The sequence below is a fragment of the Lissotriton vulgaris genome, chromosome 4_1, assembly GCF_964263255.1.
Source record: "Lissotriton vulgaris chromosome 4_1, aLisVul1.2, whole genome shotgun sequence".
NCBI classification, from domain to species: domain Eukaryota; kingdom Metazoa; phylum Chordata; class Amphibia; order Caudata; family Salamandridae; genus Lissotriton; species Lissotriton vulgaris.
Window position 1 is genome coordinate 1,948,089,855 of NC_141691.1, and position 18,913 is coordinate 1,948,108,767.

General features: G+C 45.2%; 1 protein-coding gene across 1 annotated transcript in view; it reads right to left on the reverse strand.

The window, feature by feature from the left end:
• Positions 1 to 18,913, reverse strand: part of TRAPPC9 (trafficking protein particle complex subunit 9) — a 2,581,727-nt gene that overhangs the window by 1,238,236 nt on the left and 1,324,578 nt on the right. The window lies entirely within an intron of this gene.

Below are 18,913 nucleotides of genomic sequence, written 5' to 3' on the forward strand. Positions count from 1 at the left end.
CAAAGAAAACACCTATGCAGATCACATATGCATTTCGTTGTCACATTTAGGTATTTAATCCTCAGCTGCCCCATTTAGTTTAGAGGGCGCCGGAAGAGTTACACTCGACCCCCTTAACACAGATCTACAAAATCAAAAGGCAATCAGAGAACATCCATTAAATCAAATCGTAAGATCTCATACAAACAGTGGCATTTCGCGGTAGCAGTAAAAAATGTTTACGGGTCACAACTGTAAAACCCCTTTTATAATTCTCCCTCCATAAAGTTCGATCTAATCAAAATAACACTCATACTACATGAAACTTAGTTTCCATGTGTGTGACGCACAAGAGATTTACTGATCTATTGCTTCACCCCCTTATCATAACATGGGTGGAAATGGACTATCAGATAATTGATGCTAGAGTCCAAAGAATATTATCTAAACTCAAAAAGAGATAAATAATATATAGTTACAGTACACGTTTATTTAGATGTTAATTCCGTTTGTACTGTTGCGTTCTACATCGTTAGTATAGCTTACCTCAAACCTGTATGAGAAGTACTTCAATTGGTATCCAGAATAACGATTTTTGAACCTTGATATGTTCCGATCTACAAACAATTGTGCTGTTCTCATTATATTCACATCGCGAGTCGCCAGTACGGAGGCGTATATAATTATACGTAAAAATTAGCAGGGCCGCTTACCAACAAAGTAAGAGGAGCATTGTATTCTCCCGTTCCACGACGCTTCCTATACGTGTGTGCTCAACAAACAACTTTTCTCCGCCATGTTTAAACCGGGTGCATTATGTGCGTGCATCGTCCCCTAATCGGTCATATGACCCGATAGACGCGCAATAGCCCTTCGCAACGTTGCGAAATGTCAGCGCCATTTTGTAATGTAGTGCTAAGACCAAATTTTCCATTCACAAAACCACCTAAAAACTACCAATATTTCCAAACCACATCTTTCTTACATCACCAACACTGAAAATAATCCGATATTGTTCAGGATTCAATTTTTCTTTATTTTAATATCAACGACACGATAAAAAATCACGATAAAAAATCATTCATATCTCTTGGCCACTTCCCTGCTGGTGACAAAATAAATTATAGCTATATTGTTACTATACATATTATATCCTTTAACATTGTGCTGCTGTAACGCACAAATCTCTAACCATTTCCGTGACATATGGGAACTGATTATCGAAGAGAGAAGTCTTTTTAAATAAAGAGAAATCCTGCAAGGTTTTGTGACACTAGAAATTAAAAAGAGACTGAACAGAAAGAAAAAAGTGTGAGAAGACGGCAGATGCAACCCCAAATTTCTCACTATTTCAAGCAACCTGACATTTAAGAATACATGTCTCCAAATCACAGTCATAGACATTTATGCAAATTTATATGTGGATAGAAACTATTTTCGTTATCCCACCCAGCTGATTAGTAGTATTCTATATGCTGAATACATCTCTTGACATAAATTTTTTCAACGACATTTACATAGTTTGCATCTTTACATGGTTAATGATCACTCGATTCTAATTCTATCATCAAGACATAAATAAAATTAGCAGGTTCAGATCTATATATTGTACTTATTGTTCCATTCACATTCAACAGATTGTGTGCACATACATGATGATTGTAGATTCAGTTGTCATTACGCATGTTTAGTATTGTAGGAACACATGCAGTTTCCTATCTACATTAATTCCTTGATCTACAGCCCTGAGCTTAATCAGCCACCTGGATTCTAGTTTTCTGAGAGCCAGTACCCGATTTCCACCCCTCGGGTTCGCCTCCACTACTTCTATACCATGAAACCTGATGTTAAGTATTTCTGAATTCTGGTGTGTGCTATTATAATGAACCGCTAGAGGGCAATTACTGTTGTTGTTTCTGATCGCTCTTATGTGCTCCTGCACACGCTCTTTCAGAGGGCGTATTGTACTGCCAATGTATATTAAACCACACTGGCAGACAATGCAGTAAACAATGAATTTCGTGTTGCAGTTCATAAATTGACAGATTTGATGAGTCTGTCCTGTGCTGTAGCCGAAGTTTTTTAATTTGTCCATAGCAAATTGGCAAATATTACATAACTACATTTGAAGAAGCCAAGTCCGAAGTTGATCCATTGTGTTGTTTTTAGGTATGGAAGGGCTGAGTATATTTTTAAGGGTTCTTCCAAATATACCTCAGCCAAACCACAAGTGACGTACAGTAGAGTACGTCACTTGTGGTTTGGCTGAGGTATATTTGTCTAGACTGGAATCAAGTCTAAGAATGTGCCAGTGTTTGTGCAAAATCTTATAAATGTTCTGACTTTGTGCATTGAAAGGAGTTATAAGTGCAATCTTGTCCCTGTTGTCTCCCTTGCCTTTCTTTCCCTTTGTCTTCAAAAGATCTGTACGTTTAATGTTCTTGATTCTATTTTGTGACTTGTCCAGTGTTGGACTATCATAGCCCCGAATAAGAAATCGGTCTCTCATTTTATTAGTTCCTCTTGGAACACTTTGTCATTGCTTCAATTACGTGTTAGTCTTGTCATTACCATAGAGCATACCCCCTCACTTGTGTAGCTTGATGCGTACTTTTCGCATGTAATAGTGCATTACACGCAGTAGGTCTGCAATACAGTCTGCTCTCTAATTTGTTATCATGGACATAAAGTGTAATGTCTAGGAAGTCTATTTGTTTTGTAAATCCCCCGCTCCTGCCGGGAACTGCGCTGTTTAAATGCGCCTTCAGGCGCTCTGCTCCCGTGTAGAACGCGCCGCCGCTTAGCCTGCCGGGTACTGTAGTCCCCGGGGCGGCGGCGCGATGCTGTGGGTATTGAGACTCCTGGCGGTGTCGGCGTTTCAACCTGGCCCCTCTCGTGACTCCTGGCGGTGTCGGCGTGTCAGGTAAGGTAAGTTTGTTTTGTAAATCCCCCCTTTGTCACTGTTGTGGGTAAATGTCAGGTTGTAGTCATTCTGATTCAGATGGTTAAAGAAATTGGACAGCGAATCTTGATCACCTCCCCATATCATCAAAATATCATCTATAAAATGCCCCCAATATATGATCGAGCCTGTAAGAGTATTGGGGCATTTCTTCTACAAATGTTGTTCTTCAAAAAATCCCATATAAATGTTTGCGAAAGTTGGTGAAAATGTTGCTCCCCTTGCTACCCCAGCTGCTTGTCTGTTCCAACTGCCATTATGTGGGAAATAGTTATTATATAGGGCTAGCCGAGTAAATTCCAAAATCATTTGTGTGTGTTCATAGAGTGTTGCATTGCATTTCGATAAAAAGTATGCTAGAGCCTCCATACCCTTTGATTGTGGAATGCATGTATACAGGGCAGACACATCTAGTGTGACTAAGATAAAATTGTCACATCATGATAAGTCCTCAAGTTTGTTTAACAACTCCTTCGTATCCGCTATAAAAGATGGTAAGCCTTGTACAACTGGTTTCAAATAGATGTCTATATATTCAGAGATTTTTTCAGTGGGAGATCCTATACCTTAAATAATCGGTCTTCCAGGTGGTGTGGTCAGATTTTTATGTATTTTAGGCAGAATGTAAATGCATGCTGCCCTAGGTGTCAGATTTAGCATGTATTTATACTCTGGTTCCGACAAAAGGCAAGAATGAAGATAAAAATGTCATGTCTTTTCAATGAGTGATGTTAATTCCTTCATTGGATTGTTCACAATTTTGTTAGTCTACATCCCGGAGGATTTACAGCACCCAAGAAACATTGCTCATGAACAATATTCTGAACACTTAGCCCTTTAGTCCAAGAGGACAAGTGTGCTTGAGGCGACAGGTCGTGGGCTTAGGTACTCAGTTTTGGGGACTGGAGCTGATTCTTTTCATCAGGGTTTAGGGGACGGCGGGAGAAGGGAGGGAGGGGGAGGGAGAGAGACAGTGAAAGGAGGAAGAGAAAGATAGAAAAATGGTGAACATGTGAGAAAGAAGGGGCAAAAGACCCTTCAAGAGTAAGATAAGAAGACAGAAAATGTAGCATGGGAAGATGGAGGCATGAGCCAGAATCAAGTAGGACAGCAATGGCATCCCCAGAATTCTGCAGCCGCTGCACCACCTAACAACAACTTTTGGCTATTTTACTTACTTTTTTACAAACTAAGCATTGGTTTAAAAGAACATGGTTCAGAGCCTCAGGCCAACATATTGGCAGGAGAGAAAACACTTGAAATAACAAATAAGTTTAAAAATACATAATTGCACTTTCAAGCACAACGAGACACAGTGATTTGTCCAGAATGACATAGGTTTTGGTCATGTGCTGAAGCCATGACTAGATGCCATGAGGTCTGGAGCCCAAAATAAGCAACTTAACTACTATTTCACATCTCCCACCATCTACTGACATATCCTTCATGAGAAGTAAGCCAAGGAGGGGAATCTACACACAATAGTCATAGAAGCGTAAACACAACGAGCAATGTCCCCGCGGCCAAACATACAAACAAAATCTGCATATGTATGAGTAACTCTGGACACAAAAACATAACAACAGTGGGGCCAGAAAGGGTTTGTCAGCTTTCTGCTAGTGATAGGCAAGCAGTAACTCTGTACATAAAAGCATAAAAACAGTGGAGCCAGAAAGGGTTTGTCAGTTTTCTGCTTATGATAGGCAAGCAGCAACTCTGTACATAAAAGCATAAAAACAGTGGGGCCAGAAAGGGTTTGTCCGTTTTCTGCTTATGATAAGCAAGCAGAAACTCTGTACATAAAAGCATAAAAACAGTGGGGCCAGAAAGGGTTTGATAGTTTTCTGCTAAAGATAGGCAAGCAGCAACTCTGTACATAAAAGCATAAAAACAGTGGGGCCAGAAAGGGTTTGTTAGTTTTCTGCTCAAGATAGGCAAGCAGCAACTCTGTACATAAAAGCATAAAAACAGTGGAGCCAGAAAGGGTTTGTCAGTTTTCTGCTTATGATAGGCAAGCAGCAACTCTGTACATAAAAGCATAAAAACAGTGGAGCCAGAAAGGGTTTGTCAGTTTTCTGCTTATGATAGGCAAGCTGGGGAAAAAGTTTGAGAAATGCAACAGCAGGACAACCAGGACACAGAGTAAGGAAATAACCCTACTTGACATCACCACAGCAGTTTCTAAAAACTGCTTCAGAATTATGATGGCGGATCTGACTGCAGTGTTCTCAGCGGTAAGTGATACACTTTTAAATCTTGGTATGCCGTGCTCATTAGACCGCATTCCTTGTTCCCTTCCCAGAAGGCATTCCTGCTGAGAACACAGTGAAAAATGAAGCAGCTCCTTTAACAGTGTGAAATACTATAAAAAGTAACTCCTGTTTACAGATTGCTTTCAACGCTCAGTTAACTCGGTGGTTTCCCAGGTTTAATGGTCAATGTGAATATGACATTCTTACAGCATCTATCTCAAGAACTTAAAAACAAGATGCTTTATACAGCAAAAAATGGGTTTATATCCATTGTTGACAATGTATACATACATACACAGGTATAACCATGGTTTGTCCTAAGAAATAAAAAGTAAGTAAAACCCATAAAGCTACTTGCATCAAAATGGCTCCTTGGCACACATATACACCATTTGAACTCTCGATTTAATTTAATAATGAATTTTATATCATGCATTCCAGTTCCAAGTTCACATAGTTAAAATAAGAGAATAAAATGTATCAACAATGTACCAAGTAAGAGCAGGAAGTAAGTATACGTAGATAGAGCAGGAGTAACAAGACCATGAAGATAAACCGTGCCATGTAGATGGATTAGGTTGGGAGCTGGACGCAGAATCAGAACAGTTACAAAAGCTAGGGGTGACAAGGCTGCTGAAATAGAGGGCTCTTTAGCTCCCACTTCACTGATCCAGGCTTGGTTATGACAGATGATGGAATCCAAGCTGTGTCTCCTAGAGCAGTCAGTCCACTCCCATCAGACCTACCTCAAACCGGTTATAAGAAACCTCTCGCTCGTTATGTGAACACCGCCACTCAAATGTGCTGTCAAACACAAGGTCCAACCATGGCCATCCAAGCCAAGGGCAGTGTGTCCAAGAACTTTAGAACATCCCTACCCCTAGATATGGACAATGTGCCAAGGATTAGAGGTGCTGCAGGCCCCAGGTTACAAGAGGACCATTAGTTGAAAACTGCGACTTTACGCTGATAGCACTTATGAGCACCACAATGCAGATTTTGTACAAAATACCATTAATTAAAAGCAGAGTTACTGTACCTCACATTTTATTTCACTATATATCAACGTTTTGCTAAAATATGAGAACATAATACCAAAAGTGAAGTCACCACGGCAGACGTCACAATGCATATTGAGGGTTTATTATCAGTTATCTTAATACAAAAATCTCAAAGGAATCCTTCGCAAAAACAAATAATTACATAATATCCACCTTAGGATTATCAGTTTTGAAAAGGGGAAGTCTGCCACTCATGGATCTGAGCCCAATAGTGAATGGGGGCGTTTCCACTCAACCTCCTTGGTCACATTCAACGTCAAATGTAAGAGAAACGGTTCAAAGGGGCTAAAAATCCAAAGGAAAACGTATCCTTCCTGATTCTAATCAACTTCTGCTAGATACGATCATGGGCACTATGGAAGGAGATTTATCAAATGTCAACCAAAGAAGCGCTAATAATGAAATGTAGATCCGAGCCTGCAGCTGGCTGCAATGGCTATATATACATTTACCACTTATTGCATTGTTTGTAATTTATACAGCGATACTGGGCACTTCTGTACTTTCCCATATAATAGCTAGTCAATGTTTAACCCCACACTTGCTAGCAGCTTTCACACTGATTCTAAATACTATCAATTTTCCCCTAAAGGCAGCAGAAGAATCATTTTAAAAGTGATTGCCCTGAAGGGCTCTTGAGAAAAGAGCTTCCAGCACTTTTTGGAAAATGTTTTGGTTTCTTGGCAGACTGCTGTCTGAGAAAGGTCTGTCTATCATATGCCTGACGTGGGACTTCAGACTGTGCCAGCCACATGACGGCCATCGCCTTGCTGTGGCTGATTTACCTGAGTCTGTCTCACCATTATTCTGTAGGTCGCGCCATCTGTGAAGGATTTATGTGGAATGGCTCCGGCGAAGGGACGGCCTTGGTGATGCCTTGAGTGACCAGGGTATTGGCGTAACAAAAATTGAGGGGGTCTCCCTGCAAGGTACATATAGGTGCCCCTCCGGGCTCAATCAGAAGCTCTCCTGCCAGAGTGCATTGCCGAGTGCTCCCCCTGGAACTTGGGGCCACCCCGCACCCTGGAGGCTGCGGGGGTCTGTGCTACGCCCCTGGGTCAGGGTGAGCTGTCCCTCCACTGCACTGAAGTACATTGTGAACAAGAGATATGTAGAGGTGCCCATGTGAGACCAGCATGTGTTGCATGTTTAACTAGGGAGAGCAGCTGGAGCAATGGGGTACTGCACAACACAGCTCCAGAAGCAGGTTACAGCTCTACTCTAAATATGCTAATAAGGAATGTGTACACCTACAGTACAGCAATCCTCCAGAAAATAGAGGCGAACCCCAAACTGGCCCAAGAGAATCTAAAGGACCTTTTCTCATCATGTAGTTGCCTGGATTGATGCTCATCTCTCACCTGGAAGACATGGACTGCTGTGGTACCCTCTGCCCCTTTCCCCTCTTCATCTGTAGTCCCTCAAGCTAATCCACTCACAGAACAGCACTTCATGGCAATGCATCATGACATCAATGAAGAACTCTAATCTAGGCTTCAGGTCCTGCAGAATACAGCCACCAGACTGGTACTGAACCTTCCTTTTAGGTCGCCATCAGCGCCCAGCCTGAAGCACCTTCATTGGCTTCCTATTAGGAAGTGAACCCGTTTCAAGATCCTCTGTCTAGTGCATAAGAACACGTACGGAAACTGGCCTAGCTATTTTGCAAAAAAACTTAGCTGGTGCCAGCCAACTAGGATGCTCAGGTCACGCACCAAATCTCTTCCTACCCCATGCAGAGTACGTACCGCCAGGAACGGCGGGAGACCCTTTTCTTTCCTCGCACCCACTCTCTGGAATAAACTTCCGCCTCACTTACTCTCTGTTACAGATCACAATCAATTCCGCAAGGAACTAAAAACCTGGTTGTTTGATCATTTATAAGCATTCTTTCTTTGCTCTTCTGCCTAAGTGAAGTCATACGCAAGCACCATGAGACATCCGGGTGATATGCACACTCAACAAATACAATTGACATCTCACGATCCAGACTATAGCCTTAATAGTTTGGGAGCTAGAATGGCAGGGTGATAGGCCTGCTAGTGGTATGTGTGTGCTGCACAAATTGTACGAGTGGGTATATAGGGTCTGTGTGCATGCTTACAGAGTGTGCATGTCTGTAAGAAGTTAAAGGGCTCTTGATGAAGAAAGATCTGCCTCAGTCTGCCTTCTAATTTCCAATTTCCAATTTAAAACATTTATAGAGCGCAGCGTGCACCGTACGGTTTCTTGGCGCTTGTAGAGAGTTAGGCAACTAAGTCACAGAAATAAAACCTGTCGTAGAGGAGAAGGGAAGTTACACGGGGAAGGCCTGACTGAAAAGAAACGTTTTAAGGTCTTTCCGAAAAGAAAGATAATGAGTGGCAGAGCGAAGGTGATCGGGGAGGGAATTCCAGAAGGTGGGCGCCAAGGTGGAAAAGGTGGTGCCACCCCACTTTTTCCGTTTGAATCGCGGGATTTGAAGGAGAGACTTGGAGGAAGAACGAAGCTCTCTCGTGGGGGCGTAATCTTTTATTAGCGAAGAAATGAAGGCGGGGGCAGTGCCTTGACGAGCCTGGAAGACCATGCAGCCGATCTTAAACAGGGAGCGTTCCTTAACAGGAAGCCAGTGAAGCTCCCTGAGGAGGGGTGTGGAGTGATGATAACGTGGAAGACCATAGACCAACCGGGCCGCCTGGTTCTGGACCATCTGGAGCCTTCGCAGGCTGTATGCTGGGATGCCGTTGTAGAGGGCATTGGCATAGTCCAGCCGTGATATCACCAGTGCGGCCATGATCACCTTAAGTGCCTGGGGAGAAAAGAAACGGGAGACAGTGCGGATGGTTCGGAGGGTGAGGAAGCAGGAGGAGACTACCGAGCTAATTTGTGAATGGAGGGTGAGCTGGTTGTTCATTTTAACACCCAGTGTTTTGACCGTGGTTGAAGGAGTGGGGGAGGGACCAAGAGTGGGGGGCCAGAAGAGAGAGTTCCAGGGACTGGAGGAACCACCGGAGAGAACCAACTCGGTTTTATCCGGGTTCAATTTAAGATGGTTGTGGTTCATCCAGTCCCTGATGAATGTCATGGTGAATTGAAAATTAGAGACGGAAAGGGGGGAAGAGGATAGATCAAATATGAGCTGGAGGTCATCCGCATAATTGTACACGGTGACCTCCAGCTGCTGAAGAGCGAAAATAAGAGGAAAGATATACAGATTGAATAGCAAGGGGGAAAGAGAGGAGCCCTGGGGGACACCGCAGGTGACAGGGAGTGGGGTGGTTGTGAAGTCTCCTAGCCGGACCGCCTGGGTGCGGTCCCTCAGGAAGGAGGAAAGCCAAATCAGGGCTGAACCCTCAATTCCAGCTGCCTTGACACGGGACAGTAAGATGGTATGGTCCACCGTGTCAAAGGCGGCGGAGAGATCGAGGAGTACCAGCGCCTGGTGTTTGTTATTATCCATACCCTTCCTGAGGTTATCCAAGACCGATACCACAACTGATTCGGTCGAGTGTCTAGGGCGGAAGCCGGCCTGGCGAGAGGCCAGTCCCCCATTGGCCTCTACGTGGGCGCTGAGTACTGCGGTGACATGGCGTTCCAGCACCTTGCCCAAATAGGGCAGCAGGGAAATGGGGCGATAGTTGGCTGAGTTGGACGGATCAGCGCCAGGTTTTTTTAAAATAGGCACTATGGTGGCTGATTTGAGCGCGGGGGTCACTACTCCCTGCGCAAGAGAGCTGTTGAGGAAAGTAATGGGGGGTTCAGGGCAGGAAGAGTAGATTTGTTGCAGGATACGTGCCGGACAGATGTCTGCCGGAGAACCCGACTTTACTTTGGGGAGTATCTCCAGGAATGTTGCCTCAGTGAGGGGGGGAATGGAAGTAAGGTGACTTTGAACAGTGGGAGGGGAGGGGTCAACAAAGGCGGACGAGGGGGGGGATGTTGGCCTTGATGGTGACGATTTTATCCGGGAAGTAAGTGTTAAGTTGATTGCATAATGACTGGGATGGAGGGATTGGGGTGAGGCTCTATCGGAATAGGCCAGGTCCTTCACTATACCAAAGATTTCCCTGGATTTGTTTTCGGCTGACATAATTTTTGTTGAAAAGTAGGAGGTTTTGGCTGAGAGGATTGCAGTTTTGTATTCGGCAAGTGATGTGAGATAGAGGATTTTTAGTGAGGGGCAGTAATTTTTCCTCCACTGCCTCTCTGCCTGTCGGACAGTTAGTTTTAGCTTTTTTAGGTGGTCGTTAAACCATCTGTTGGAGTCCTTGGGTCGCCGGATGGAAATGCGACGCAGGGGAGCCACTGAGTCACAACCTCCAGCCAGCCAGGTATTAATAGCGTTGGCTTGGGAGTCGGATGAGAGACCAGAAAGGGTCGGAGTGGAGTTCCGAAGCAGGGAGGACAGGGAACGAAAATCAACTCTGTTCCAATTCCGTGCCCAGGTATTTTTGGCGTGTGGGGCTTTGGATACAGGGTTGAGAGAGATGGAGAAAGAAATGAGGGCATGGTCGGACCAGGGACAGGAAGATACAGTCACCGAGGAAACTGGGAGGTTGAGGGACCAGACCTGGTCAAGAATATGGCCGTGAGAATGAGTGGGGACACTTATGTGCGGGACAAAGTTCAGAGAAAGGAGGGATTCCGTGAACTCTTTCGAAGCAGTGCACTCAGAGGGGTCCGAGGGCCAATAGTTAAAATCCCCCAGCACCAAGACCGAAGCGTAGTTGACCACCAAGTTGGCCAGTAGGTCTTGAAATGCCGGTAGGAACAGAGACGAAGACTGGGGTGGGCGATACATTAGAAGGCAAGTAATAGGGGGGGAGAAGAAGAGGGAGCAGACTACAAGGAACTCAGTGGAAGGGATGGGGGGAGAGGGAAGGGTTTGAAAGTTCAATTCAGATCGAGCGATTAACGCCACACCACCGCCAACCCTGCCCGCCGGGCGATCGGCACGTAAGGCTGCGTAGGAGGGGGGGAGGGTAGCCAAGAGGACGGGGAGGGAAGAATCTCGGTCAAGAGCAGTAAGTCAGGTTTCTTAGTATCGAGTAAGACGAACAGCTCGTGATGGTGCTTGACCGCCGACCTGGTATTGAGTAAAAGGACAGATAATGACGGAGTAGGGAGAGAGGAGTCAGACGGGGAAAGGCAACGTGGCGGGGAGGCCGACCGGGAAGGCGGCGATGTTGAAGTAGGAGGGGGGACAAGCCCTAATGAGGCGATGTGACAACGGACGGTTTCTGAGAGTGGCCAGTGGCCTTGGAGGGTGGTAAGCTCTTCCGAAGAGTATGATGTACTTTTGCATAGAGTCGTGCCCCTAGCCCCGTCCGGCCGCGGACGGGCGCAGACGGGCTTGCCCGCACGCCCGCTGCGCGTTCTGAAGTTGCACATTCTTATAAGAGGCCTCAAGAGCGGGAAGGGGGCGTGGCCTCAAGGTGGGCGTGGCCAGCGGCGAAGGCAGCCGGTGCAAGGGGTCACGTGAGCGCTAGGTCCGCTCTACCGTACCCTGAAAGTGCGCGGTGCTTGAAGAATGGCAAACAAGTTTTAAAAGTGCAAGTAAGTTTTAAAAGAACACAAACAGATCAATTTCGCTTCCTCTCCCGGCTTTCCGCCTCAGGAGACTAAACTCAGCCGAGCGCTAGCGTGTCAGCGCTTATAAAGGGCGGGAAGGGGGCGTGGCCTCAAGGTGGCGTGGCCAGCGGCGAAGGCAGCCAGTGCAAGGGGTCACGTGAGCGCTAGGTCCGCTCTACCGTGCCCTGAAAGTGCGCGGTGCTTGAAGAATGGCAAACAAGTTTTAAAAGTGCAAGTAAGTTTTAAAAGAACACAAACAGATCAATTTCTCCACTTGACTCCCGGGCTATCAACGCTGTTTTGTGTCCTTGAATCTGGGTTCATGAGATTGTTGGTCATTCTAAGTCTATGTACTTTTCGATATGTTGAATATCTCTGGACATTCTAAGTCTATGTACTTTGAGATATGTTGAATTTCTGTGTTTGCATATACTCGTCCTACTGCACAATCTGCAAAGTGCTCTGATACCCTCGGTGGTAATGTTTGCGCTATATAAAACTTTCTAAATAAATATGTGTCTCTAATCGGATGGGTGGGTGTGCCTGCTTACAGAGTATGCATGCCTGTAAGATATGGGTTTCAAATAGAAGTCTCAGAAGGGTGATTGTGTTTGTGTATACATTCAATGTGTCTGTTTGTCTTTTAACTGTCTACACTGTTAGTGTTAGTGCTCTCCCAGCATCACAGGTCAGGTTCGCATGCCATTTCAAGACCTGTCATCTATTTTAAAAATCGTATTTTTGTCCAACTGTTTTCCCATTTCTAAATCTACTTTTAAAAACTACTTACTGCTCCTGGCATGCTTCCCTGGTCCGACGCGGCAAGTGCCATTTGAGCGGAGGGAGCCAGCATCGCCATTATCTACCGCCTACAACACCGGAGGTCACTTTAATTATAGCGGTCCCGCCCACCTCCTACACCACTTAAGGAGGTGCGCCGAGCGGACATGCAGTTAGTGCTCTCACGGCATCACAGGTCAGGTTTGCATGCCATTTCAAAACCTGTCCTCTATTTTAAAAATCGTATTTTGCGCTGTTTGCCCATTTCTAAATCTACTTTTAAAAACGACTTACTGCTCCTGGCATGCTTCCCTGGTCCGCAGCGGCACGTGCTGTTTGAGCGGAGTGAGCCAGCATCGCCATTTTCTACCGCCTACAACACCGGAGGTCACTTTAATTGTAGCGGTCCCGCCCACCTCCTACCCTACTTAAGGAGGTGTGCCGAGCGGACGCGCAGTTAGTGCTCTCACGGCATCACAGGTCAGTTTCGCATGCCATTTCAAGACCTGTCCTCTATTTTAAAAATCGTATTTTGCGCTGTTTGCCCATTTGTAAATCTACTTTTAAAAATGACTTACTGCTCCTGGCATGCTTCCCTGGTCCGCCGTGGCAAGTGCTGTTTGAGCGGAGGGAGCCAGCATCGTGATTTTCTACCGCCCACAACACCGGAGGGCACTTTAATTGTAGCGGTTCCGCCCACCTCTACCCCACTTAAGGAGGTGCGCCGCCGAGCGGACGCGCGCAGCGGCGCGCTAAAGGCAAGCCCGTCTACGCCCATCCGCACCAGACCGCCGCCAGTCAAGCTGCCCGTTTAGTCTTTTATTTTCTCTTTTTCTTCATGGCCATCATTCAGTACTCTAGTTTGGAACTGTAATCATTAAATACAACAACAAGTAGGACTGTCCATCTCCATGTATTAGCTAAGGATGCTATTGATGTCTCCCATATGCTCAAACCTACTGCCGATGGCATACTTGCACAAGATAAAGAGGCTGTCAAACTCAACCACACTAATCAGCGAATACACACAAATAAATATTTGACAGGCCTCTATTGCAATGCCCGCTCCCTCGCAAAGCATGCTATAGAAACATGGGCACTAATAGATTTTGAGAAACCAGACTTTTTTCTCATAACAGAGACCTGGCTACATGAAAACTCCCACCCCGACATAGCCACTGCTATCCCACAGGAGTATCAACTACTCAGATTGGACAGGAAGAAAATAAGAGGTGGGGGGATTGCCATCGCTTATAAAACCAACATAAAGATTCACATTATTGAGGCATCCCAAGCAGACTGGGGAGAGATCTGCATCTTTTCCATAGAGAGTACCAGTCATAAATCCTGCCGGGGTGCTCTAGTCTATCGGCCTCCTGGCAATAGAGCGCATTTCTCTACCAACCTCACAGAAGCTATTGCCCCCATTTACTGGCTTTTCACAAGAACAAGGGAACCCAAAAGGTATATCATAGGGACCTTGGGCAGTATCAATTTACAAAAGACAATGGTCCCTATATGTGGACAGGATAGCAAAAAATAATAATCATACACCTAAATAAGTAGTATGTTTCTTTGTCCAGCCGGACAAGAATTTTATTTTAAATGATCAAGTTCATAGAGAGAGTTTTAAGACCAAGATAACAAGTGGGCACAGCCGTGACCCACAACATTTAAGACAAAACAACAAAGAAATGGCCAAAAAGGCAAAGCGAAAATCTGTCTGTATTCTATTGTTCAGTGCTACAGACTCAATCTCTTAAACATAACCATACCATTGCGTCAAACAATATAGCATTCATCATATTGCATATGGGGTTTTTTGTGAACGACGTTTCAATGCCTTTTTAAATTATGACATCATCATCAGGACAAGAATTATCAGCATTATTGTTTTGTTCAACAATTATTAACACAACGCCTATTATCGCATTAATGTCGGTTTACTTGCTGGTTGTCTCGTTATGGGTTATTGAGGAGAAACCGCGGGGCTAATGGCATTCTTTCAAAACAATTCCGGGGCTTCCATCAAGGTTGTATGGAAACGCCAGGAGCGGGGCGCGATGGCTCAATTTGTATTGGCAGGAGCACTGTGGCAAATACGGGAGTCCGATGGAAGTGAACCATTTACTGGCTGCAGACAATTTCCTTTTAGTAGGGTATTTCAATTTTCGTGCGGAGCTTCTATCAGATCCCCACACAAGCGATCTTATAAATACTCTTAATAACTTAGGACTCTCCCAACGCATCACCGGTCCTACCCACTCAGCAGGGCACACCCTGGACCTTCTCCTGACCAACTCCCCTCTAGTAGAAATTGACCACCATTTCCTATCTTATGGTCTGACCACTATGTGATAAGGTTCCGCCTTCAGGACTCTCTAAGTATACCTCCACTTTCGAATATAAGCAAACTAAGCCGATCCTGGAACAAGATCAATCTTGACTCTTTTTCCGCACATTTTTCCCCCATTCCCTTGTCTGAAGCAACCAATCCCAACCAAGGCGCCAGAGGTCTTGACCTCGCCATAACCACCTCTCTTGACTGCATTGCCCCCAAAAAACGAACTAAATGCCCCACCAAACTCTTCCCTTGGTTTACCCCCAAACTCAAAATCGACAAACTTGCCGCTGGGAAGGCGGAACGCAAGTGGAGGAGTTCCAAGGACAGCAAAGATAAACAGCATTATAAGACCACTCACCGGCTATATATGAATCATATAGCCGAGGCTAAAAAAGAATACTTAGGCAATAGAATCACCCTTGCAGCTAACTCACAGAGAGAATTGTATAATACCGATAAGGAATGTACCAACCCTCCCCCCTGTCAACCTCCACTGCCTGCTTCCCAGGAGTGGGTGAATTCGCTCTCCACTTTTTTCATTAAAAAGATCAATGATATTCACCAAACATTTCCACAACCATCTGACATTATACTCAGCGGGAGTAATTCTGAAGCTGTATCTCTTTATACTGCCCCCCTCACTAACTTCCACACATTCACGGAGGAAGAAGTATTGTTAGCCCTTAACCACATAAAATCAGGTTACCCCACAGACTCGGCCTCAGCTCAAGTCTTATCCAAAATTGGCCCTGTTTTCCTCTCCCAACTTACTATTTTATTCAACCACTCCCTGTCACAGTCTATAGTCCCCATCCTCTGGAAAGAGGCTATTATTAAACCCATCCTGAAAAAACCCTCTGCTGATCCCAAGCAACAATCCAATTATAGGCCAATATCTCTCTTACCATTCTTCGGCAAAATTTTTGAATCATAGTTAATGGCCAACTTACCCAACATCTGGAAAACAAACTGCTGGACCCTTCCCAATCAGGATTCAGGGCCTTCCATAGCACCGAAACGGCCCTGCTTGAAATAGTCGATAATATCAGACTTTCCCTGGATGCCAGGCAATCAGCTATACTGGTTTTGCCCGACTTGTCGGCTGCCTTCGACACCATTTCACACGGCATCCTCCTCGACCGCCTGTGTGCATCTGGTGTCGAAGGACCAGCACTTAATTGGTTCAGGAGCTATTTGGCAGACCGTTCATCTAATGTGCAAATAGGTGACTTCTCCTCAGAAAGCCAAATCATTAATAAAGGGGTCCCCCAGGGCTCAATTTCGAGCCCTACTTTATTTAACTTATATCCCTTGGCCAAACTCATAAAGTCTTTTGGGTTTCAAACAGTTTCATACGCAGATGATACTCAGCTGCTAATCACCATGGGATCAGAAGTCACCGAAACCAAAAAAAGCTTTAAACTCTGTATGATAGCTATAAACAACTGGATGACAAACAACCACCTTCTCTTAAATGCTAACAAAACAGGGATCGTGCTTTTTGGGGATGCAGACAAACTATGGAACAGCGATTGGTGGCCCCCCATGTTAGGTCCTTGTCCCTCACCTACAACAGCTGCACGTAATCTAGGCATAATTATGGACTCAAAACTATCTATGTCAAATCAAATTAACAATCTGGTCTGCATCTGTTACGGACTTATGCGCAGTCTCAGAAAAATATTCAAATGAATAATTATTAGCCGTCTGGACTACGGCAACTCCTTACTTGCTTCCACAAATGTAGGACTCCTAGCTAAGCTCCAGGTCGTGCAAAATACGGCGGCCAGGCTGGTCCTCAACCTGCCCTCGCGCTCCCCATCCGGACCTAGTCTGAAGACCCTACACTGGCTCCCAATCAAAAAAAGAATCCATTTTAAATTGTGTTGCTTGGTGCATAAGGCACTCATTAAAAAAGGGCCAATCTACCTTAGCGAAAAAACTCACTATATACCAACAGGCTAGATCCCTCAGGTCCAACAGCAAATTTCTTCTGACAGTGCCGAAGATCCGAACCGCCAGAAATAGGGGTAGATCCTTCTCCCGGGTGGCCCCAGAAACCTGGAACACCTTGCCTTTACCCCTCCGTCTGGAGACGGATCATAAGAAATTCCGTAAAGTACTCAAAACTTGGTTGTTTAGCTTAGTTCCGTAAATCAAAGCCCTTTCTGTCCTGTCCTGCCTTGAACACTAGCTAGCTCTATGAGACCTTATGGTGATATATGCGCTCTACAAATACAAAATACAAATACAAATACACTGGGTGTGGTTCTTTTTACACTAGGTTGTGTATCTGTGCAAGAGTATTTGAGCATCTGTGCTGGGGGTGTTGTGTGTCTGTGCCAGGGTGTTTCTCTGTGCCAAAGGGCAGAATAGAGAGACGTGTATGGCTGTGTCGATTGATTTTTTTGTCTGTGTAGTTGTACTGTGGATATATGCAGTGGCGGCTGGTGACATTTGAAAGTGGTGAGGCGCAAATGTTTGGGACCTGTTGGCGAGCAAGCCTGATTGTCTCGCTCACACACACACACACACACACAATTTGCAAGTTAAAGCAGGGAGAGGGTACAGAGGGGAGGGCACTGCTAACACACACCACATCAGTCACACGCACAGGACGGCCAGCTTTCTTATCTGCCCAGCATATAGAAGCAAGTACCTTCACCACTGCCACTCAGAAGCCCGCTTCAGTGTAGAGCCAGTAAAAAGACAAAGCAGCCTCCTTTGAAAGCTAGACAAGAAACAAACTAGTGACACATAACCAAACACAGGCATCTCTCTGATCAATGTATCACAAATCACGCCTAGAAAAGTTGTCTCCAGTCTTCTGATCACCATTCTATCATTTGTTTTGCAAATGTATTTATTTGGTATCATGGGTAAAACAAATTCACACATATTGCACAGGAATGCTCCTGTTTGATTGAGAAAGGTCCTTACTGTTCATGTCGCAATATGTGCCGTACAATAAACATCAAACAAGTGGATCCCAAGTTGGTGGTAAATGCTGCAAAGACGAAGGTGAATGTCTTCGGGAAATACAAGAACAAATCAACACACAGCTGGAGCCTTGGCAATCTTAAAATCGCTTCAACTTCAAATTACAATTACTTAGGCATCTGGTTCTCGGAGAATGGCAAAATATACATCTTAAACACCTCACAGGGAAAGCCAGGGCCTCAGCTTTAACATTCGCGTTATACAAACTACATAGCTTTGTACACAGCCCATCAGCAGAAGCTATATTAAAAGAACTATCAAAGCAAAATTATTACCGACAATTTCATACAGACACCTAGCATATCAACCTGAATAAGAATACACGACTTGAGTTTCGTCTAAAAGGGCAGGACGTCTTTGAATTTAATTGTAAGGCATAGTTTCTTACTTATTTTCATTTTCAGGGCAGTTGCGGCCTGCATTACGGGCGGGGAGGAGAGGGGGTGGAAGTGGGGTTGTTGCGGTGGAGTGGATGGGGGGGACGGGAGGTGTGATAATTAAATATTAACAAACAAAACTTACCTTAGTTAATGGCTTCCCGCTTTTCTTTCCTGACTGAGGCTGCAGACTTCCGACTCCTGCCGTCGCTGTAGAATTCTGACCTCTGGGCTGAGCTCGTCATCAGAAGGCGGCAGGCAGCCTCCCTCCCCTCCATTGGTTCGGCCTGCTGCCCTACCGACGTCATTTCTCTCTGTATGCTGCAGCATACAGAGTGACAGGGAGAGTGGGAGGGGTTACTCGAGGGCAGGGGGGAGCGGCTTGCCTACTGTGTTAATACTGTGTTAATACTGTCTGTTTGGGCAGCCTCTCGGGCTGCCCAAACAGACAGTATTAACAACAGTGGCCAAGCCTCTCCCCCCTGCCCTCGAGTAACACCGCCCACACAGGAACTTCTGCTTTCTCGCCATGCGAGAAGGCAAGGCAGAAACAAATGATAGTTATTATCATTGGTAATAATAACTACCTTTGTTCGCCTTTTCGCACG